Source organism: Protopterus annectens, chromosome 9.part0 (genome assembly GCF_019279795.1).
Source record: "Protopterus annectens isolate FY-2018-M chromosome 9.part0, PAN1.0, whole genome shotgun sequence".
In the NCBI taxonomy this organism is placed as follows: Eukaryota; Metazoa; Chordata; order Ceratodontiformes; family Protopteridae; genus Protopterus; species Protopterus annectens.
In genome coordinates this window covers 36876223-36900608 of record NC_056743.1, presented here as the reverse complement: position 1 = coordinate 36900608, position 24386 = coordinate 36876223, and positions in this window count along the sequence as shown.

Genomic DNA, 24386 nt, shown 5'->3' with positions numbered 1-24386 from the left:
ACGTCTCCCCCCCCTCCACTCCAAAAGGGCAAATATCTATCCCAGCAGAGTGCTGCCCCCCTGACATCTCAGATGCTCAGGTAAGAGCCGCCCTCCCAAAGCAAAAAACACAGCATCAATGGGACCAGACAGTGTCCCGGGCTGTGTCCTACATGAACTCCAAGAAGAGCTAAACCCAAACATAAAACTACTGTTCGATCTCAGCCTTACTACAGGATATGTGCCCAAAGAGTGGCGTACAGCAACAGTGGTCCCTCTCCATAAAGATATTGCCCCAACAGCTCCTGGAAACTATCGCCCCATAGGCCTGACTATCTTGGTCTGCAAAGCTATGGAAAGGATCATCATGGACCTCATAAATAAAGATATTGGGGACCTACAGACACTGGGTCCTACCCAGTTCGGCTTTGTTAAGTGCAGATCCTGCCTCTTAAACCTGGTTGATTTCTTTGAAACAGTCACCAAGGCCATTGATGAGGGGAAGGTGGTCCACACAGCCTACCTGGACCTCGCAAAAGCCTTCGATACAATACCCCACTCGGACATTATAGATAAGCTCACCAGCTTAAATATCAACCCCTATGTCACTAGATGGATTGCAAACTGGCTCAAGGACAGAATCCACATGGTTAGAATTGCTGGAGCCATGTCAGACTCCAAAACAGTTACAAGTGGTGTCCCACAAGGCTCAGTCCTGGGACTTCTCTTGTTTGGTATATATTTTTCGGAGGTACAGGCCAACATGGAAGGACTGTGGCTGACCATGTTCGCAGATGACTGCAAACTGGGCGCCATAATCGACTCTCCAGCTGACACAAGCATCCTCCAAAAGGGCCTCATAGAAACAGACAACTGGTGCCAGAGCCAAGGCCTCAAGCTAAATGCCAAACAGTGTATAGTCATCCCCTTTGGCAAAAAACAAAGTGCCCACAAATTACCACATAGGTTGTAATCCATTAAGTACAGAAGAAGTAATTAGGGACCTGGGGACCCAAGTTGATAGCAATCTCTCATTTGACAACCACGTGGCCACAGTGGTTAGAAAATCATTTTATATAGCCCACCTCATCACGAAGGGATTCACATCTAGATCAGGGGAGGTCATCGTGCCTCTTTACTCATCCCTCAGCAGGCCCATAATTGAGTACAATGCCCCTGTTGGGATGTACCTTACCAGACACCTGCAGCAACTGGAAAGACCCCAAAAGTACCTCACCAAGAGGATCAAAGGGCTCAAACAGATGCCATATGCTGCCCGGTTAAAGAAACTCCAGCTCTACTCAGTGGCATACCGCCTGTTCAGAGGCGATCTGTGCCTGACGTATAAAGCCATGTCCAACCCGGAATTAATGGACATGCTGCACCTCAGAATATCCAAATCCCATCGAGCTATGCGCTCGAGAGACTTGAACCTCAGCACTGAAATAAATAGGACATGCTGGAGGGACATATTTATAACCCAGAGGCTCCCTTCACTCTGGAATATAATCCCAGTCCAGGTTAGGCAGAGTCCCTCATTGAATCTTGATGAGTGGATGGGAGATTGTAGGTTTACCCCGGGTATCACGTCTGTGTCACTGTTAGACAGAGGCACAGTATACTAACCTTGGAAAAGGGCATGGCAAATTAATTTAAAATGGGTGGCAAAAGCCAAACACATTCTAGCTAGGCTTATAAATGCCCTAGGGCAGATAGCCTAGTATGAACCTATGAACGTATGAACCTATGAACCTATGTACCTTGTTCCCCATTGGCCCTATGTGCTGTTAATCACCATGGCAATCACAATACTATGGTAGCATGTGCAAAGGTCACTTGTCAGTCACCTCTATGGTACAGTTGTGGTATATGTGGGTCATGTGGCAATGTCACAGTTGCCACATGTACACAGTCAACCCTCTCCCCTACACATGGACGCACAACACATGTATGAGATGCAACCACATAGCCAAACTGGGGACTAAGCACTCTGAACCCAGTACTGGCATAACCTGTCAGGTGGCATGAAATACTACAGTGACTACAATACCAGCCTGATGTAGACCTACACTGACAGCAATCCAAACACGTGAACACACTGGGCCATTCGTGGAGCCTCAGTATAGCATCCTGCCTGAGCAGCAGACACCTCTGCAGCTGGCACACAGGCATACGTTAAGCCAGAACACAGCACATGCAACATATAGCACACAAATCATGTGTGCCAAACAGTCACAGCCTGTACAGCTAGACAACACACCCACTACAGTTGTGTTAGGTACCTTTATTGTCCGGTACAGTGAGGTCACGCTCACCAGGCTGGACAAGGTGAAGGTCACAGTGATATGCCCGTGGGGCACTATGGTTCACCACATGACACAAGCATACAGGTCAGTCAGAGGCATGGACACATATGACTTAGTCATTGTCCATGCCACTATGGCTGACCTGTGATGTACCTCCCTGGACTACATGATAGGGAACATGGAAGGGCTCTCTGAGCATGTGGCACAGGCTGGTATGACCCATGGGAACTATTGAAGGTCACAGGTACATATGTGTATTTGGCACACACATACATCATCTGTGTCCATTGTCATTACTGGTTTAATCAATGTCATGCATTATTGTGAACAACAACCCACACACATGGGCATTCTGTGTGACAAAAACACACATGGCATGTGTGGAATTCAAAGCCATAACTAACTGTGCTATGACAGTAGTGAGAGACGCAGTAGCAGAGTGTGCTATTTGCATTACTGGGAGATTTGGCCCCTTCCGCTGTACTTGTAGGGTGCTCACATCATCTCTGTGTAGAGATTGGTATATGCAGCAGCTGGTGTGTTGTACTGGTTGGCAAAAGGGTCAATTCTCTCACAAATGTAATTGCACACAACCTACTTTCAGATTGTACAAGGTGCAGCATGTTCATTGATTCCACTTTGGACATGGCTTTATACATCAGGCACAGCTTGCCTCTGGGTGGGCAGTATGGCAGTGTGTGAAGCTGCAGTTTGTTTAATCAGGCAACACATGGCATCTGTTCAAGCTCTTTGATACTCCTGGTGAGGTACTTTTGGGGACTTTAAAGTTGATGGAGGTGTCTGCTGAGGTACATCCCACAGGGGCTATTGTAGTCAATTGTAACACTGATGAAGGATGACTGCAGAGCCACAATGACCTCCCCTTATCTAGATCTGACAACCTTCATGGTAGGTGGGTATATGGTATGTTTCTGTAACCACTACAGCCACATGTTTGTCCAATGCAGGATATCTATCATCTTGTGTCCCCAGGTCTCTCATTACATGTTAAGTACTTAATGGGTTAACACCTATGTGGTAATTGGTGGGCACTTACTGTATATCCACAGGGGTTGACTATACACTTTTCTGCAATTAGCTTGCTGACATGGCTATGGCACCAGTTGTCTGTTTCTATGTGGCCCTTTTGTGGGATGCTTGTGTCAGCTGGAGGGTCAGATATGGTGGCCAGTTTGTAGTCCTCTGCAAACATGTTCAGAAACAGTCCTTCCATGTTGGCCTGTACCTATGGGACATATATACCAAATGAGGGAGGTCCCAGGACCAAGCCTTGTGGGATGCCAGTTATATCTGGTTTGTAGTCTGACATGGCTGCAGCATGTCTGACCATGTCAGTTCTGTCCTTGGTCTGGTTTGCAACCCCTCTACTGACATAGGGGTTTATATTTAAGCTGGTGAGCTTATCTATAATGAACACGCGGGGTATTGTATGGAAGCCTTTGCAAGGTCCAGCTATGCTGTGTGGACCACATTGCCCTCATCAATGACCTTAATGACTGTTTCAAATGAGTCAAACATGTTTAAGGGGCAGCATCTGCACTTAAGAAAGCCACACTGGGTAGGGTCCAGTGTCAGTAGGTCCCCAATATCTTTATGTCTGCGGTACATGCTGATCCTTTCCATAGCTGTGCAGACCAAGCTTGTCAGGATTCTGGGGTGGTAGTTTGCAGTATCCATTCAGGCAACACCTTTGTTGTGAAGGACCACTGTTGTTGTACACTGCTCTTTGGGTACATATCCTGTGGTAAGGCTGACATTGAGCAGTAGTGTGATTTGGCATTCCATTCTTCTTGGAGTCCATGTTGGACTCAGCCCAGGACACCATCTCATACCATTGCTGCTGTGTGTTTTGCTTTGTAGATGCTGGCTGTTACCTCAGCATCTGCAATGTCATGGGGGCAGCAGTCTGCTGGGATAGATATTTTGCATTCTGGGGGGGGGGGGTTTGCACTGCACCTGTCAGGTTGTATGTTGGCAATATGTGTGTGTGTTTGGTATGTTGTTTGTAATATTTGAGTGATTCAGAGCATATCCATAAATTCCCAACAAGGTTCCTACCATCAGTTGAGAAAGCCTTGTGATTATCCTTAGTGTCCTGTACAATTTGTATCTTCATAGGTTCATAGGTTCATACTAGGCTATCCAACCTAGGGCATTTATAAGCCTAGCCAGAGTGTGTGTGGCTTTCGCCACCCCTTGCTATGTGAATATTATGGCCATTTATGATTTACTTTACTGTGCCTCTGTCTGGACGTGACACAGTGGAGACCCCCAGTGTACATCTACGCTCATCCATCCACTTGGCAAGATTCCTGTTGAAGAGTGTCAGTGAGGGGCTCTGCCTAACATGGAGTGGGATTCTGTTCCAGGGTGTAGGGAGCCTCTGGGTTATGTATCTGTCCCTCCAGCACATCCTATTTCATTATGTGTTGAGGATGACATCTCTCACTCTCGCAGCTCCGATGGCTTTAGGTTTTCTGGGGTGGAGCATGTCCATTACTCCTGTGTTGGACATGGCCTTGTACAACAGGCATACAACGCCTCTGTGTAGGCAGTATGTGACTGCATTCAGCTGGGGTGTCTACAACCAGGCAGCATATGACATATATTTGAGACCCTTTATCCTCTTGGTGAGGTACCTTTGAGGTCTTTCTAACTGCTGCAGGTGTCAGGTAAGGTACATCCCAAATGAGGCATTGTACTAGATTATGGGTCTGATAAGAGAACAGTACAGGGGCAGAATGACCTCTGTTGACGTAGATGTGAATCCTTTCATGATATGGTGTCCAATATAGACAGTCTTCCTAGCCAGATTGGCAATGTGAGTGTCACATAACAGGTTACTGTCCACTTGTGTCCCTAGGTCCCTGATTACTCCTTCCATACATAATGGTTTACCACCTATGTGGTAATTTGTGAGTACCTTGTTTGGTATTTGGTGGGACATTCATACTGTCCAGTGTTTTCAGGATGGCTGGGTGGGGTTCCTGTGTGTGAGAGTGTGGTCTGTAGCATGCTACAGACTGTACAGCAGTTTTGCCTACGGTTAGGTGCACATGGGTGGTCTCCGATGCTTCGTGCATTGTCAGTTACCTGGACGTATAGGTGTCTGTGCTGAATATGGATACTCCCCCTCCTTTTATGTTTTGGTCCAGGTTTTGGGGCCATAACGCATGATATGAGGTATAACCTGGTAGTGCTGGTGTGCTGTCAGGAGGCTTGCAGCAGGTTTCTGTCACTGCACAGACATCGATGTTCTCCATACTGGGGAGGGCCTCAGGAGCATGCATATTGCGGTTTACACATCTGGCATTGGTCAGCATTACCCTTATGTTTCTTACCACTTATGTTTTCTAGGGTGGTGGGTTAGTCTTTTCAGCCTTGCCTACGTAAGGCTCTATGGAGGTGGCAAAAGCCTTTGTATTTCTTGGGGGGAGTTGAGGGTTGTCTGTGTACTTGGGGCAGGTGTAACATTTCCTCAGGATTCACAGATTCAACTTGTTGTAGCTGGCCTTAGTGGACATATTTTATTGCCATACCACTGATCAGTGATTACTTCCCTTTTTATGTTTGCTCTATCATGTAGTAGCTTCCTCATTCTCTTGCATGGTTTGGTAATGGCTGGAGTCCAGCATGCCAGATGCCTGCGTGTATGGCATTGTGTCTTGTTGTTATTTGGGATTGCATAATCCAAGCATTCCTGGCTGTGTTCATGGAATGCCTGTATAACAGGTTCTGAGGTGTGGCCCATATTTTGCACCTGCACAGGGCCTTTAATGGATTCCACATCAGTTTGGAGGAGTGCAACTTTTGCTTTACACATGTTTTTCACTGTGGTTTTCTGGCCAGGGACTGTGGTCAAGATGTGTATATCCAGTGTGATTACTCTATGGTCTGGTCTTACCAGTGAGGGATACACTTCTCCTCTTGCCATCCAATACCCATGTTGCTGATTATCACATCCAGTATGCTTACCCCTCTTGTGGGAGTGGTACGTTGTTCCTGGGCATTTTGGTTTATGGATTCTAGGAACTTTTCTCCTACAGTGTTGGATCTAGTATAATGCTCCCAGTCTATGTCTGGGTATTTTCAGTCAACCAATATAATGTGGTTTGGGGGGCTTGATATATTCATGTATTCCAACATAGGCCAGGTGCAGTTCCTGGTGTTAGGACAGTAGTCTGTAGCAGGCTATAAACTGGGAGGAAGTTTTAGCCACTGTTACTTGACCATGGCTAGTCCATGCTGCTTCTTGTTGTGGTACCAACATGGGGGTGTGGTTATCCTTGACAATTATTGCTAGTCACCCTCCTTTTGTAGCTTGTTCCATGTTTTGAGGCTGTAAAGCACAGTATGAGGTGTAACCTGGTAGTGTTAGGGTGCTGTTGTGAGCCTTGACCCAGTTTTCTGTTACAGGACAGATATCAACATTCTCCATACTGGGTGAGTTTACACTGAATGCATCTTGCTGTTTAGACTTCTGGCATTGGGTAGCATTACATCTAGGTTCTTATCCCTTGTGATACCTATGGAGGTGGGTTTGTGTTTTGAGCCTTACCTATTCAGGGCACGCTGTGGGTGACGACAGCCTTTGCCAGTATCCATAAGGCCTGGACTGATAGGTGCACGCCACCCCTAGCAGGTGGAGCATCATGTCATTCTCAGCATGTCATCCCAGGCTGGCACACATTGGATCCCCTTTGACTAACTGCAATACTTCAGCCAATTATTGCAATTGATCATCCCACCGTCGATATATTATCATTAACTTATTTGAAGGTTTTTTGTAGTTTTCTGACAACGAGGCTTACTAAAACTGTTACAAAATGTTTTTGCTGCTGGATTTAATATGTAGGGCTATTTAATAGCCTTGTGCTGTTGAAGACTTGTCTATTTTATTTTATTTATTTTATACATCTGAAAAGGACTTATCAATTTTCAAACACATTATTGCAATGTTTTTTATTATATAAAATATTCACATTTTTGTTTTGTGAACACCAGGTAGTAAACACGCCTTCTTCAGAAGTGACGTCTCTAATTACCTTCTGGCGATATTTTTAAAAAATGTGTAACTTTGTATCTTGTATTTTGTATTCTGATGAAGGTGAAGCACAGTCTTTACCGAAAGCGTTTCATTCATTTGTTTTATCGCTAAATTAAACCTGGTTTCTACCGCTCTCATTGGTTTTCAGTTCGCGATATTGTGGCATCATGCTTGGTGAGGGTAGGATGTTAGTCAGGGTCCTCAAGTGTGCATATACTACATGGTGTTACATTACTTAATACATGGCATTCATGCCTCAGGTGGTGCTGCGGGGCTGCCTCTGTCGGATGCACATATTACACTCCCTGTACATGTTTGAGAGCAGGTTATGTCATTTTAGGCATCCATGTTATTATATGAGTGAGTCAGAGAGGGGTATCATTCCCAGGGTTCCTACTGAGCCAGTGTATGTGCTATGCATTGCCTCTTTGCCAAGGCCAGGGCATACTGGGCATGCCTCCTTCTGCCTACTGGGGCAGGCTCAGATTGTTCCTCTTCCGAGTCACGCTCTGCCTGTGATGGCCTTGGCAATGGTGGGGGGCTGTTTGGCCCGGCCCTATGCTGGTCCTGCTGCAGCTGTTTTCGCAAGATCATATTATGTAGCATAGCACATGCCATGACAATTTGGGTACATGTAGTTGGTGAGTACTGCAAGGCTCCACCAGATGTGTCCAGACACTGGAGCCGTGACTTGAGCAGCCCAAACACATGCTCTATTACATTACGTGTTTGTGCGTGTGCCTCATTATGGCGTTCCTGTTCAGGTGTGTGTGCGTTTCTGATGGGTGTCATCAGCCACAGCTCCAGTGCATAACCTGCATCCCCCACTAGGTGTCCATGTGGGATGTCCCCATTGGCAAATGTCTGGTACAGCTGCGTCAAATGCCAGATATGGGAATCATGGTAGCTCCCAGGGCAGCCAGCACACACATTCATTATTATGCCCTGGGCATCACACATGACCTGGCAGTTGATGGAGGGGAAGCCCTTGCAGTTAATGTAGGCCCTACCCCGCTCACCAGCTGGTGCTTTGATGCGTATGTGCGTGCAGTCTATTGCACCTACTACCTCAGGGTATTCTGCTATTTGCTGGAAGAGACGCATATTGCTGGCCAATACCTCACGGGCATTGGGGAAATATACATGATCACCGACATGTGCTGACATGGCATCCAGGAACTGGTGCAGTACCCTGGAGGCTGATGCCTGTGATATCCCCATCATATCACCAGTTGGTCTCTGAAAGGTACCTGTTGCTAGTATTCTTAAGCCAACACATACCTTGGTTTCCACTGGGATGGGTTCCCCTCTGTTGGTTCTGTGTGTGAGGCGTGGCCTGTACAGCTCGACAATTTGCTGCAGGAGGTCTCTGTCCACTCTATAGCACTCTACTATCTCCAGCTCATGTAACCCGTGGTAGGTGACCCTGGGCCTGTACACTCTTCTCCGTCTCCTCACTGCGGATTGTCTGGCACCATCTGCATTGTCACCACCCTCAGCAAGTAGCCTATGTCTCCTTATGACAGCTATGGCAGCCCCTAGCATTTCTGCTCTGAGTTCAGCTTTTTCAGTTTTCACTTCTAATAGCTTACTCCTGTCTTGCAGTGTCTCTTGAGAGAAACATCCTGCACTGCTGTTTGCAGAGTTTTAAGTGCTGGGCTGAGCTACTACTGTGTAATTGCCTGCTTCTAATTGTTTTCACCTGCTAGCTCCAGCAGTATTCCATGCTAGCTTCCTAATAATTCTGTTGCTTCCTTTTTCCTTTCTGTTTCCTCAGGGAGGAGCAACGTGCATACTAGCAGAAACACGCTCACAGTGGTTTACACGCGCGCACACATGCTTACACGGTTCAGAATCTGCTTATTTGGGTTAAAACACGCGCACACCAGTGCAAACAGTCTTACAAGTCTGCCAACAGGCTCCCACATTCTCAGTCTGCCTTACACGCACGCACACCCTACTCATGCTTCATGGCGCGCACACGTGCGCATGCATGCCCAGCAAGAAACTTTGGTGTAAGCAACAGTGTACACCTTCCATTTCTTGACTTTCCCATGCTTATATTGTGGCACTCCTCTTTCCATGATATGTGTCTGACATCTGTCATGTAACACTGTCCTCCAATGAACTGCATTTCTTTCTACCATTCCCCCCTGTGATGTCACCTATCTCCTACTCTATTCCTCCCCCTTATGTATCTCTTACACTACTCAGAATGTGCTCATTTGCTATGTGACAGTGGAATTCAGTATCCTAACACTCATTTACATCAGATTGCCTACTAATGCTTAGTTACATGTCTTAGACTCAGCTTCCCCCCTTAGCAACCACTAAACGGTGGCCATGTTGTTTTTGCTCTGCTGGTCCCTGCATTGTAAATCCATGTATTGCATAAGACCCACATTTGTGGGTTTATAACCTTCATTTTTATGTTTTATATAGCGCAGCCCGTTTGCGCGGGGCTGCACTGCGTAAAAAAAAAAATATTTATTTTTCATATTTGCATCGGGGTACCTTGCCAATGGCCACATATTTGGCCATTGACATGCTGCCTGACACATATGCACCCTTTATTTGGAGCTGACATGGCTCCATTGTGGTTTTTGCAGAAACGTACTCAGTTGTCAACTGAGTACATTTCTGCAGCTAAAACGGCTCTTACACGGGCTGCTTTGGGCTTCGTGGATCGCTAATCTACCTCATTTGCATGCCTTTGGGCTGCAAGTGAGGTGATTAGCATATCCACGCCCACTCCGTGTAAGAGACATTTTAGCTGGTCTCTTACACGGAATTTAGGGCTGTTCCTGGATCGCGAAGGCTGCATGGAGTCTTACACTACTCTTAGACTCCGTGCAAGCCTTTGTGAATCTTGCCCTTTGTCTCTAATGATGGACTTAACGTATTCAGCCAAATGGAAATTTTACTGGAAATTAATAAGCGCAGAGCTCATCACAAAACCACAGACTTATAAAACTGATTTACTTAACCCTACATTATGGATTATAAAATATTTTTTTCCACTCATACTATCTCAAAACTCTCTTCTAATTATATTTCCAATATTTTAATAACTTTTAAAAACTTTATATGCAAATATCCCATGTATAAAAACTGGATTTTTTTATATTTCCTATAGCTTTTACTCAAGATATCATAATTTCTTCTGATTCCAATAAAAATTTACTTCTCAAACAAAAAGAATTAATATATTGGTTTCAGATGATCTCTGATAGGCAAGTCAAAACTCTACAGATGCTTACACAAGAATATGATTTAGATGAGAACACGTGGCTACATATACAAACTTTGAGACAGATACTATTAAATAAAATTGACTAACTATACTGCGGCAGGACAAAATACTCCCATGTTGGTGGATTATTTGGCAGTGAATATACAACATAAATCCACTCATAAAAGCAAACTTTCTCATATTTATAGGATCATAAGAGAAAAAACCTATTGTAGTTCAGATAGCTATTGGAAATATTATCATAATATTAATAACGAATTACCAAATGAAGAAGATAAAGTATATATGTTGGAATCAGTTGGTAAAACTACATCTTCTTGACTCATTAACCCCGAGTAACTTCTCAGGGCGCCTTTGTGCTTACACCCGAGCGCTCTCTGAGACGCATGAAAAGACATGCTGTTCCACCCGAGTCCCTTCCAGAAGCGCTGTTAACTTTGTAGTAAATTTTTAGCTTCAGTGTTACAAATTAAGTTGAAAAAGTACCTGAACTTTGTCAGGTACCTTCTCAACTTAATTTTCATTGTGGATTAACCTCATGTTTATATTTAAAATTTACGAGAAAATCGGCTTTCCATGAACTTTGTATATGCTTGCGATCACAGCAAGCCGATTTGGTTTGGTTTCCAGGAAGCAAGTGGCGGCAGCCAATCGGATTCTTGGAATCCAAGCTGCCACTTGCCTAACAACTCCACCCCCTGCATTTCTTCTGTCATTGCCAGATTCTGGCTTTGCAGAAAGAAGGTGTAATAAAGTGCTTGCAGCAACACAACCGACAGCAAGCCAGAATTGGAGTATATCAGAGCCATAAACTTATAAGCTGAAGATGAGTAAGCATATCATTAATTATGTTGCGTTTAAAGTATCAGCGATATTGTATTGTAGTTACTTTGATAAATTTTCTAAATGGTTTTGAGAACTGTTCACTAAGTCTGTATTACTGTCGTTCATATGGTGAAGCAGTCAATCTCCCCGGGCATGGAAGACAGAATGGACCTAGAAAGCATGGAACGTCTGCGACCTCAGTGTTTCCTTTTCGGTAACCGCAATGGGAACTGTGGGGTGGAAACTAAAAACTGTACCATACAATGCTGCTTAGTAAAGCAAGATGCTGCAGCCATTGCATGCGAACTGTTTTTGCAAGGTTTTTAGTGCTTCTTATTGCAAAACTGTACTTTAAAGCATGTCGATGTTGCTGTGGAGGTGTTTACTTGGTGATAACTGGGATAGACAACTAGTGGTGATGCTTGGTTTGCGACAAGGTCTCTGGGAAGTAGAATTTTTGTCCACGTGTGGAGTTTGCTCTGTTTATGCTTGGTTTTGTATTTGGCCCCCTTTTGTATGTTGCTACAGTGTTTCAAGGCCAGAAAATTAATGGCTTGTTAATGCACTTGCAGTGTTAGTCGCAGCTGTTCTCTGTGGAGAAATAACACTGGGGCAAATTGGTTGAGCCGCAGATATATTGCTTAGAATTGTATGAAAAGTGGTCAGAGCTGCAGAACTGGAATTAGGCAATGAAGAGTAAGTTCAGCTTCCGTGTAGTGTGTGGTGTCATTTGTCACATGGGTCACAAATGGACATCGCACTGTGTCAGAAGGGGACATTAACTAGGTTTAGTAAGTAGGATGTGAGGGTTATAAGAGTATCTGTTTACCTGGAAGTATAATTGGAGTGAGACGTGCCATAGCTAAAAATCTTAAGATTGGTCATCGTAATGTAGCTGGGAAGAGTTGTTGCAGAGGCGGAGAATAGAGAGCAGGTGAAATTTGTATTTTTCCTCATTTGTCCCAATTCTCCGACATTGTGCGATCTTGGTTGTGCGATTTGCAGTGAATCAGAAGGAAAACACTATCTATCAGGTTACTTTTTGACATTCTGTGTAGAAATATAAGGAACCGCCACTAGATTCTGTCATGTCTTGCTCTTGTATAGTTTTTAAAAGCTGCATTCTGCCGGTTATTCTGCTTTTCATTAGTTTAGCCATATCCATAAAAATCGTTACTTCTCTGGCCTGTCATTGGGTGGCTGGTATCAGTACGTGTGTCCTAATGTGTATCATGAATTTAGTTTTACTCTCCTCATTTGGTTATTTTTTTCTGTTTTATGCCCTTATGTCTTGATGTCTTTAGATCCTTTTTAATCTACCTGAGTTCACATTTCCACAGAGATCAGTCACTGCCAGTGCTATTTTCTTATCATACAAGCCCCTCATTTTTTTCCAGTCTTGACTTCCTGTTCTCGATTCTTTGTACATTACTCACCCTGTACTACGTGCCCATTGTGTTTGTCCCAAATTCTGCCTGTTTATTATGCTCTTTGTAACAGAAATACCTTGTTTTGTTGCCAATCATTGAGGATTACAATTACAAAATAATGCAGTTGAGTGCTATTGTCTTCAGGACTGATTCACTGCCTTATGCCATAGCTTACCAGAATAGATTCTCCTATGTTTCTGAATAGAATAAAGTAGGTATGTGACACTGAAAGAGCAGATTTTTCCTTGGAGAAAGCAGAGTGCATGTGCTGTCTGTTAGAACAGTAATAAACAGAATGAAGCAAAACATGTAAACACAGCCCAGGAAAACTCAGTTGACTTTGCAGCTTGGGTGCTTGATATTTCTGGCCTGGGAAGGTGGGCATTGCCATCCTAGTGGAATCGTGGAACAGAGCCAACCATGTATTGCATATGTCACCTCAGAGAAAGGGCTAAGATGCAAATTTGGGCAACGGATGTAGGTATAATGCTATTGTCGGGTCAGATCCAAAATTTTGAGCAGTTTTGTATTGCAAAGCATTTGTGACTGATGAAAGATGAAAGGGAAGTGGATTTCCTAAAGGGAGACAGTTGATTACATCAGTACGTTGCAAAATATACAATGCTTTCCTCACTAGTGTAGACATGTGATGGTCAAAGGCTACATTAATGTCTGTCTGTGCCCCCAAGTCCCTCACTACTGACTCGACTCTTAGGGATGTGGTGTCAATATGACAGTTATAAGGGGTGGATGACTTCCTGGGGGTACTGTTGGGTATTTCTTATCATTTACTGCTAGTCCATGGTTCAGATGCCAGTTATTTGTCTGTGTTAGCCCTTTACGGCGAGCATTTCTAGCAGTGGTTCATTTCAGGTTGTGGATATATGTATCTCAGATTTGGCTTTTGTAGATTTTATTTGTCCTCAGATCTGTTTGTGCAGTTTGACCATTTTATTGTAGGGGTCACTTTGGTGAATGTTTCATTTTGGTTCATGTATATACCAGGAACTGTTACTGAAGGGTTGTTTGGGGAAATATTTCATTCTGGTGCTTGTGCATACTTCAGCATTTTATTGTAGGAATCCCTTGGGTGAATACTTCAATTTGGTGCATGTTCGTACCAGGAACTGTTACTGAATGGTCATTTCGGGACATATTTTATTCTGGTCTTTGTGCATACTTCAACATTTTATTGCAGGGGTCCCCTCGGATCACTGCTTCATTTTGGCTTTCTCAGGATATTTTTACATTTCGCAGTTTCTGTCACTCTTCTCCACCCATTCCACCCCGCCTGTACTCTCTTCTTCACCTCTCTTCCACACTCACCATTATTCTGAACTGTTGATCCCAAGTATTTGAACTCATCCACCTTCACCAACTTTACTCCCTGCATCCTCATCATTCCTATATCCTCTCTCTCATTCACACACACATATTCTGTCTTAGTCCTGCTGACCTTCATTCCTCTCCTCTCTAGAGCATATCTCCACCTCTCCAGGGTCTCCTCAGCCTGATCCCTACTCTCACTACAGATCACAATGTCATCTGCAAACATCATAGTCCATGGGGGATCCTGTCTGATCTCGTCTGTCAACCTGCCCATCACAATTGCAAATAAGAAAGGGCTCAGAGCTGATCCTTGATGTAATCCCACCTCCACCTTAAAAGTATCCGTCACTCCCACTGCAGACTTTACCACTGTCACACTACCCTCGTACATATCCTGTAACACTCTTACATACTTCTCTGCCACTCCTGACTTCCTCATACAATACCACAACTCCTCTCTAGGCACCCTATCATATGCTTTCTCCAAGTCCACAAAGACACAAGGCAACTCCTTCTGACTTTCCCTATATTTCTCCATCAACAGTCTCAGAGCAAACATTGCATCTGTAGTGCTCTTTCCCGGCATGAAACCATACCTCCAATCGCTAATCATCACCTCCCATGCTAGTAAGTGTACATAAACTTGCAGGCTGTCCTTCCTTACACTCCTGTAGAGGTGGCACACTGCATTTGTCTATAATGTGTTATAACAAGTTGATTAAGGCTGGCAAAATGTCTGATTCTGTATTGCGGTATTGCCATCTTTTCCTTGGTGTTACACACATGCAAACTTGTGGAAAACTAAATGAAGTTCTTATAACTGGATTTTTAATGTAATATCTGTCATGGATTGTTACAGTAAATATATTTTTATGTAGTTGCCTCACCTTCATTGTTTTTGTTCAGTGTATATGTTCAGGGGTGGCCTTAGGTCAACTGGTGACCTAAGCAAAAGGGCTCCACGGCGCCCCTCACCACACCATCTGGTGCTCCTATCCTGGTCTACCTACACCAAATAAATATTGGAAAAGTGGCCCTGCTAGAACAGTGCCCTAGGCGGCCGCCTAGTTGGCCTATGCCTAAGGCCGGCTATGTATATGTTTGAAAATAGTATGTATTCACTGGGGCAGATTTTCTTTCCTTCAGAAACTGTTGTATAGATTTTCTTTCCTTCAGAAACTGTTGTATAGCTTTGGCTGTACCTGTGAGCACAGAACATGTCTATTAATTTTCCATTTAGTGGGATTGTGTGCCCTATGATGAACATTTTGAGCCTTTTGAGCCTGTTGATGAAATGAGCAAGTTGATCCAGGGAATGTAACATTTTCAGCCCTTATTTTCCAAGGGATTTTCTATCTCCTAATCCAGTTTTGGCAAAACAAATCACAGGTAATTGTACATTTAATTATTTATTTATTATAATAGTACATGGATCTTTATCATGGGCTGCAATATTTGCCTTTGGCTTATGTAAACTTTTTTGTGTTTTAAGTTTAGTGTGTGGACCTATTTGTATTTAGGCAAGGATTTCTTCTGGTGAAGTAATGTTTGTGTTCATGCTGTGCCACCTAACTGCCACTATTTTCTGTCAGACTAATTTTATTCTAAAGGGGGTTTCTGACAGCAATTTTCTGTTCTGCTTATGTGTAAGGTTTTTGGGATATTTTATGTGGGTGAAGATGCAAGTGTGCTGGTTTGTGTAAATTATTTGAGAACTTACCTTATGAACAACTCCATTCCAGGCTTTTTTGACAGCATCTGAAGACATCCTCCAAGAGGGTCTCACCCAAAGAAATGACTGGTACCAGAAACATGACCTCAAGCTAAATACAAAAAAATGCATCATCATCCCCTTTGGGGAGAGTGACGTCCCCACAAATGATCACTTTAATAACAATGCCCTACTCGTGCAGTCAGTTGAGGGATTTGGGCACCTAGACTGATAGCAACCTAAATTTTGACCGTGGTTTTCTTGTAAAGTGCTGTAGACTACACTCACTGAATAATAACAAATATATGATTTTCAGACCTCATACCTTTCAGAACATGCTTACTATGACATTACTTGCTAAGTATATAAGACCAATATTTAAAATCTGTTCCTGATCTGGGTTTCTGCCTCTGATTTTTAAACTAACAGGTTGTGGGTCATAAGAGATGCAAAAGTTTGCAATATATTTTGGGCATTTTTCCTGGCTTTGTCAGTTGTGGAATTTAGATGGGTGGAGGAACTCAGTAATATATAACTGTTATACTATTTTACTGAATTACTCAGGTCTTTTCCTAACATATTATAATGAGTCTGTGCTACATAACAGCTGCATAAGGTAATATAATGAATGCCTACTCAACAGGTTATGTGCAGCAATTATCACTTGTGTCTGAGCATGCATAACTGTGCAGTAATGAAATGCAGGTCATTATCACATTAACAATAAGTGCAGTTACAATGTAGCACTGAGTCATTATCACTTTTCAGGTAAAACTCTCAGCAGCTGTCACTGTTATTCACATAAGTAGAAGTCATTATCACATTGATGAATGCACAAGCCAGATTTGGGTTTTTGTCTACATAGTCATTTCAAGCCACCCCCCCACCAGTTTCTGTCATTTTTCCAATTTGTTTGATAAGCAGTAAAGTCCTCATTGTGGTTATATACTTCATATTTTTGTGAACTACTGCAAGGAGATATTACATTACTTCCATGCTTGATCCCTTAGGTCCATTGCTGAATGGGCACATATAAAGAGAAAAGGTAGAACTAAGGCAGACTGCTGACACTGAAGGAGGTCGCGAGGCAATAAGTGGTATCAGCAGTCTGAGTGGGCAGCCAGCACAGGTATGGGACACTTTAGATAACCACCAGCTGGAGCCCCATGCCTGTCCTTGGCATATTAGTGAAGTGGCGGTCCTTACCTTGATTTTTCCATTTACATGTGTCCTTTCTGTGCCCCCTTGTCAGTCATTGTGTGTAATTTGCTATTTTCACAGGTAGTAGGTATGTAACTTTGCAGTGTCATCACCACTTATGTACCTAATGCAAAGAATACTGCCCCTGTGGATAGGATGGAATATTTGGATGGTCTAACCAGGTAATGCATTATAAGATACATATATATGTAGTCTTCCAATACATCTGTCAAACATCAGTAGTAATCTGTTTGCACTTTCTTTCCTGTGCAGGTTTGTCCACCTTCTGATGGTGACATGGCTTCACAACCAGGAGAACGACAAGTGACAGTGTGGGTATGTGGCTATTCCTACATTCACTGGGCTGCCAGCCATGCCTCCGAAACTGAAAACCAGTACAACTTGAGCTTCCTCACATCCACTGTGATGTTATACTGGATTGCAAGAAGAGGTATGCATTGGAGCAGAGTACTGCAGCTGTTGGAAGAGAAGTGTTCCCTCTACCCTGAGCCCAACGTCCTTGTGCTGAACATTGGAGGGAATGATGTCATCAGTCAAGCACTCAGAAGGCTACGGTTTCAAATCACAGCAATTTTTGAACACCTGCAGTCATGGTGGCCACGTTGTCATTTTGTGTGGTCTGACATAATTCCTTGACAGATATGGAAAACAGCAAACAGTCAATGGGCAGTGCGCAAGGCCAGACATTTACAGAATGGGTTTATGCATGGCTTGATGCACAGGGTCGGTGGATCTGCAATCTGTCATGACAGCATCACAGCAGAAGATGTTCACCTGTTCAGAAGGGATGGCATTCACCTAACTGAGGAGGGCATTGCGCTGTTCTTGACTGACCTCCACAATGGCATGAGGAGAGCTATGCAGGATTGGTAATATGCAACTTGTGAGAAGAATGGAAAGTATCCATGACCAAGTAGGGACCAGTATGGTAAGTAAAACTCTATTGTGAAATGTGTTGTGTAAAATATATTTTTCTGAGTTTGACAAATAACTGTGGTAAGGAGCTGGTGAGGATGCTGAGAAAGAACAACTGTTTTAGGAGAGTGCTACCACATGCGATCTAATATGTCAGTGACCATCCTGCAATACTTCTGTTTTTAGTCTGCTTTTATCAGGGTTGTGTAGAGTTTAGATGGCAGGAAGGGCTTAGTAATATTCATATTCATATTTTGGTAAATAACTTTGCAAGGGAGCATGTCAGTGTGCCAAGTAATACCTCATTTTGAAGACAGTTTTGATAGTTCTAACATGGTAAAATAATTGTGCCTGTATGTTGCACACATGTGCAGATATCAAAGTTTGTTTCGGTCTTAGGTTATGGAAATTATGATTTTTTTTCATATTTTGGTAAATAACTTTGCAAGGGAGCATCTGAATGTGCTAAGTAATACCTCATTTTGAAAACAGTATTGATAGTTCTAACATGGGAAAAGAATGGTGCCTGTATGTTGTACTCATATGCAGATATCAAAGTTTGTTTCGGACATGGGTTATGAAAATTATTATTTTTTTTCATATTTTGGTAAATAACTTTACAAGGGAGCATCTGAATGTGCCAAGAAATACCTCATTGTGAAGACAGTATTGCTGGTTCCGACACAGTAAAAGAATTGTGCCTATATGTTCGACACATGTGCAGATATCAAAGTTTGTTTGGAATTAGGTTATGGAAATTATGATTTTTTTTATATTTTGGTAAATAACTTTGCAATGGAGCATGTCAGTGTGCCAAGTAATACCTCATTTTGAAGACAGTGTTACTCCTTACAACATGGTAAAAGAACTGTGTCTGTGCACTCTACACATGTACAGATATCACAGTTTGTTTAGTCTTGTACGATTATGAAAATTATACATTTACAATAGTTTTCATTATTATGCCCATATCTTTGCAAGGGAGCATGGTGATCACACAAATGATGCATCATTTTGAAGCTGGCATTCAGATGCACAACTTCTACACTGATATGTAGGCTCTGTCTGTTACAGGTGATGAGATATTATGCTTTGTTTATTTATCAGTTATGAAAAATAATATATTAATCATATTTCTGTGAATATCTCTGGAAAGGAACATCACACAGTAATGGTTAAGGTATCATTTTAAAGCTGACATTCATACTAATAAATTACATTCAAATTGTATGTGTCTGCATGGTACATTGACCAAGATATTATGCTTTGTTTTTCCTAAAAGGTAAAAAATATGCACAATATCAGCATTCCTTGCCAAATATTTAATAATGACTTTGATATACACTATCAACATTTACAATGTTGGAAAGGTCAGTGTCTGCTGAACAACTTTCACTTTTACATTTTTAGTCTAGCTCTTATAGTTAAAAAGTTATGAATGTTTGTTTTCTGTATGGTATTACAAATGGATTTTCTGAAAATGAGCTCAGGCTGCACTGTTGTTCCTATGGTGGAATTAAGCAGGCAGCTTTTCCTGAGCTGCTCCGGAGTGAATGAGTTAAATGGAAATTATATACATGGAGGTTTATGTTTAGATCATTCTACACACCTCAAATTATGAACAAAATCAATAACAAAAATAACATATGTAAAATACGTAAATCAGAAGCTAGTATTGATTGGGCACATATGTTTTATGATTGCTCTGAACTGAAAATATATTGGGAAAATATCAATAATATGTTACAAGCATTATTTACTGATTGTTTTTCTATAAATAGATCTATGGTTCTCTTCAATACATCAATACCTAATTGTGTTAAAAAAGTAAAACTTCCTATACTCTGGTCAATATTAGCAGTAGCCAGAAAGGTTATTACTAGGAATTGGATTTCTGAATCTCCTCCATCTTTTGCAGAGTTTAAAACAGGTATTACAGAACTATGTTGTTTAGAAATGTTAACCATCAAATCTTGGACAACTAAGAAGACATATATGTATAATTTGTGGGTGAGTTTACAAAATTTATTAAAAAAAGGAACAAACTGTTCACAGTAATTAGATATGTTTGAATAGAAAAGTTTGTGTACAAAAGTGAATGCATTTGTAAATACTTTAGTTACTTTAGTCATTTATTTGCATTTATATTATCAATTGTATGTTAAATCTCATATGATCATTTGTCATACATGAAAATCAATAAAAGTTGTTATAAAAAAAAAGAATGACTGTTTAAGGGATCATGCTCCCCCCTCTCACTATGGCAGTATCTTTCCCTTCCAGAAAGTCCAAATTTCCACTTCTCTCTTTGACAACTAATAGTTTCACATTAGCCATTGTTTGCTTTACTCTTTGGTCTATCCATTGCACCAAGAGTGTTTACAAAATGTACAGCTCCAGTTATAACTCATTGCAAGCTACAGGGTATCTACAGATCTGATGTTAGCCATGTCACTATTCCTCACTTCTGGGTCATAGGAGTTGACATCAGATCCAAGCTGTCAACTTATCAGACAGATCCTAGGCTCAAACTCCTCCCACTTCCATAATCCCTTGCTGCCCTCTAATCCCTCAGATCTCATTTGCTGCTTCATCACTACAGATTCTATTCCTCTGGCTCAAGTCCTTCATTGGGATAAGTGCTTATTTTCACAATTCTTTATAGTGCTTGAAATTTCTTATTTGTCTCCTTAGAGCTCTAAGCGGTTGTTTTGTACCTTCTTAGCCTCCCCTCCCTTTCTAGCTATTATCTTTTTGTCAGCCCTTTTGGTGCCATTTTTCTCTATTTGAAAAATCTCTGTTAATACTTAGGCTTTAACTCATTCCTTTCCACCTCCTCTCCACGTCCAAAGAAAAAACCACAAGCAAAAACACCTCCGCAAGCATGTACCATGAAGGGTCTCCTCCAGTAAACTCTTAGTACGTATCGTACCACAAAAATGCTGTATCACGAATATATAAAATATTAATTTATTAAAACACCAAACGACAGAACAAGCACAGTGGGATTGAGCGCGCTTTCATCTATCACATCCAGACTTCATCAGAATCCGCATAGTGCGAATAATGCATAGGCTTTAACTCATTCCTTTCCTATGTTGAGTTATCTACTAGTGTTTTTTTTTTGTGGTTGTCTTTTTGTTGGTTTTGACTGTGGTTTGGCCCCCAGTTAACGGTTAAGATTTTTGTTTTGGTTTTGGCACTTGTCATGTCTGACAAACCAGCAGGATTTAAGAGGTGCTCCTTGTGTGGTTGGAAGATGCCCATTTCCGACTCATACAAGGAGTGCCTCTATTGTTTGGGTGCTGACTACCTGGAGGTTCAATGCAGCATTTGTGCCACATTTAATCCCAGGGCCTTGGTCAAGCATCTCAATAAGTTACTGCTAAAAGGCATGGTTCAGGGAAGGGGTCCATTGGTCCACCAATCTCCAACCAAGCTGGGTCTTTCTGACCATAAGAGAAATGCTCCCTCCATCACAGGGTCCTCTTCCTCTAAGAAACCTAGGCTGTTGAATTCTAGCTCCTTGGATCTGACTCCAGCATCGGTGCTGTTGGATGTGATAACCTTGGATCCGAGATCTAGCGAGTCTACTCCTGGATCCAAGACCTCCAGTTTGAGGCCTTTGGATCTGAGGTCCTGGGAGTCTACTCCCAGATCCAAGGCTTACCAGATCAAAACCTACAGATCCAACCAAGACTAGACCGGCCACGGATCTAACCTCCTTGGATCTGAGGCATTCCAGTTCTGAATGCTCAGATCCTCAGTTGTCCTCTGATCCAAAGCAGACACATCCAGGATCCATGTTGGATCCCACCATCTTGATTGGGGACTCTCCATTGGGTTCTGACCAGGAGTTTTACAGCTTCCAGGCACAGAAGCCATTCTTCTGAGAGGTATAGGAGGTCCTCAAGGTCCAGACATGCATCCCCAGCTAGGGCTTCAGCCTCTTCTAGGTCTTCCAGGAACTTGCTCCCATCCAACATGGACAGGATGATGAGGTCCTTCCTTAAGGCTGAAATTGAGTTGGGGCTTCTTGTGTCCCCTGCCACTATACTTCAGTCTCCTCGTCCGACACAGATTGTCACTGTACAGTTCATTCTGCCCCTTCTGCACAAGGATGAGTGGATGTGCTGTGTGAATCTCCAGGATGCGTACTATCATATAAAAATAGACAGGTGCTCCAGGAGACATCTCTGCTTTTGCATAGGGACCAATCATTACCAATTCAGAACCCTGCCCTTTGGTCTCACCACAGCTCCATGGGTGTTCACCAAGTTCATGGCAGTGGTGGCAACACACCTGAGACTGCAGGGATTCCAGGTGTTTCTTTACCTCGACGATTGGCTCTTCACAGTTCTCATAAAGCATTGACTGGTCACAGCCACTCAGTTCCTTTTTTGCCTGTTCGACCAGCTAGGAATTACCATGAATCTACCCAAGTCAAATCTGATTCTGATGCGAAACTTGAAGTTTATTGGCATCCACTACAACTACACTATGTCAGAGATTGCTGTGTTACCTCCCAGGCACGTGCAACTAATCAGATCCCAAGTTCAATGCCTCCTAGATCTGTCTCATCCTCAGGTCACTTCATTCTCAGAGCCTTGGGGTCCATGGTGGCTGCAGTCTATCTGGTGCCATTAACCAAGTTTTACATGAGGGTTCTACAGTGGACTCTAGCAGTCCAGTAGTCTTCTATGTCTCATCCAATGACAGCTTCCATCTGCCTCACTTAGGTGTGTAGGCATCATCTTCTTTGGTGGATTCAATTTCCTGATCTCTTAGTGGGCAGACCCTTTTATCCTCCTCCTCCCAGTGCCACAGTGACCTCCTCCCAGTGCCACAGTGACCACATGTTCTTCCCTGGTGTGGTGGGGGGCACTGCCAGGGAAAGACAGCACAAGGTACATGTTCCCCTGCAGAGACCAAACATAAATATACTGGAGATGAGAGCAGCTCTTCTCACATTGCAAGCCTTACAAGACTGCTTTCCTCTGGGTACCATTCAGTGTGCACGGACAACATGGCAGTTGTGTATTGCATCAGCAAACAAGGGGGCACAAGTTCTTATCTGCTTTGTTGCAAGGCCATGAGAGTGTGGGAATGGGCAATGTCCTTGGGGCACTTTCTGCTTGCAACGCACATTCCCAGGGAGACCAATGTTCTAGCAGACAAGCTCAGTAGAGCTATCTTGAGTCCTCATGAGTGGTCCCTGAATCCCTCAGTGGCGAGAGAGATCTTCCTGTGATCTGTTTGCTTCCCCTCGCAATCAAAAATGCAACAAGTATTTTGCCCTGATTCCCCCTCCCCCAGGGAGTCCCCTAGGAATGCTCTAGTTCACAATTGGCCTCTGGGTCTCCTTTATGCTTACCCACCTATACCTTTTATTACCAGAGTGCTTCAGAAGGCTCGATGCCTCAATTATCCCTTGATCCTTTTTGCCCCCTTCTGGCCTCAGCAGATGTGGTTCCCCCTTCCTCAGGTTTCATCTGAAGTACCTCCCCTTGGGTACTGGATCCCCTTCCAGCTTTGATATCTTACCCCTCTCGTCTTCCAATCCCAAACCTTCAGGCTCTTTGACTGACTACATGGTTTGTCCACATCCTGTAATTCTAAACCAGTCCAGACTTGCCTCTGCCTTCAAGAGACATCACTATGGCCTCTCAGAAGGCTTTCACCAGAAAGATCTATGGTAGTAAATGGAAAAGATTTCTATCTGGTCCAATCAGCGGAATCTGGATCCCTTTTCAACTCCCATTCCAGACATCTTATTATTCTTGTCTTCTCTCTTTCTGGATGGAGCCAGTTTCTCCACTGTTAAGCTACAGCTGGCAGCCATCTCTAATGTTCATGTTTATGAGGAACCTACCTTTTCTTCTAGCCTTTGTAAGGCCTTTTTGAAAAATGTGTCTTCCTGCTATGGCCCCTATCAAAGATCCATCTCCTCCTTGGGACCTTTCTTTTGTGCTGCAATCTTTTACACAGAGTCCTTTTGAGCCTGCTGCTACTTGTGACATTAAGTTTTTGTCTTGGAAGACCACCTTTTTGGTGGGTATAACATCAGTAAGATGAGTTAACAAATTGCAGGCTCTCTCCACCAAGCCTCTGTGCTTGATTTTTGATAGAGACAGAGTGGCTGTCAGGACTAATCCCTCTTTCATCACCAAGGTAGCCAATGAAGCAAATTTGAATCAAACAGTTCAGTTGCCAGTTTCCTTTCTGAGCCATTCCAATAAAGGAGAGTATTTGCTGCACACGCTTGATGTACATAGACAATTACAATTCTATTCAAACAGGACAAAGAGCTTTCTCAAATCTGAAAAAACTGTTAGCGGCCTTCTCTGTT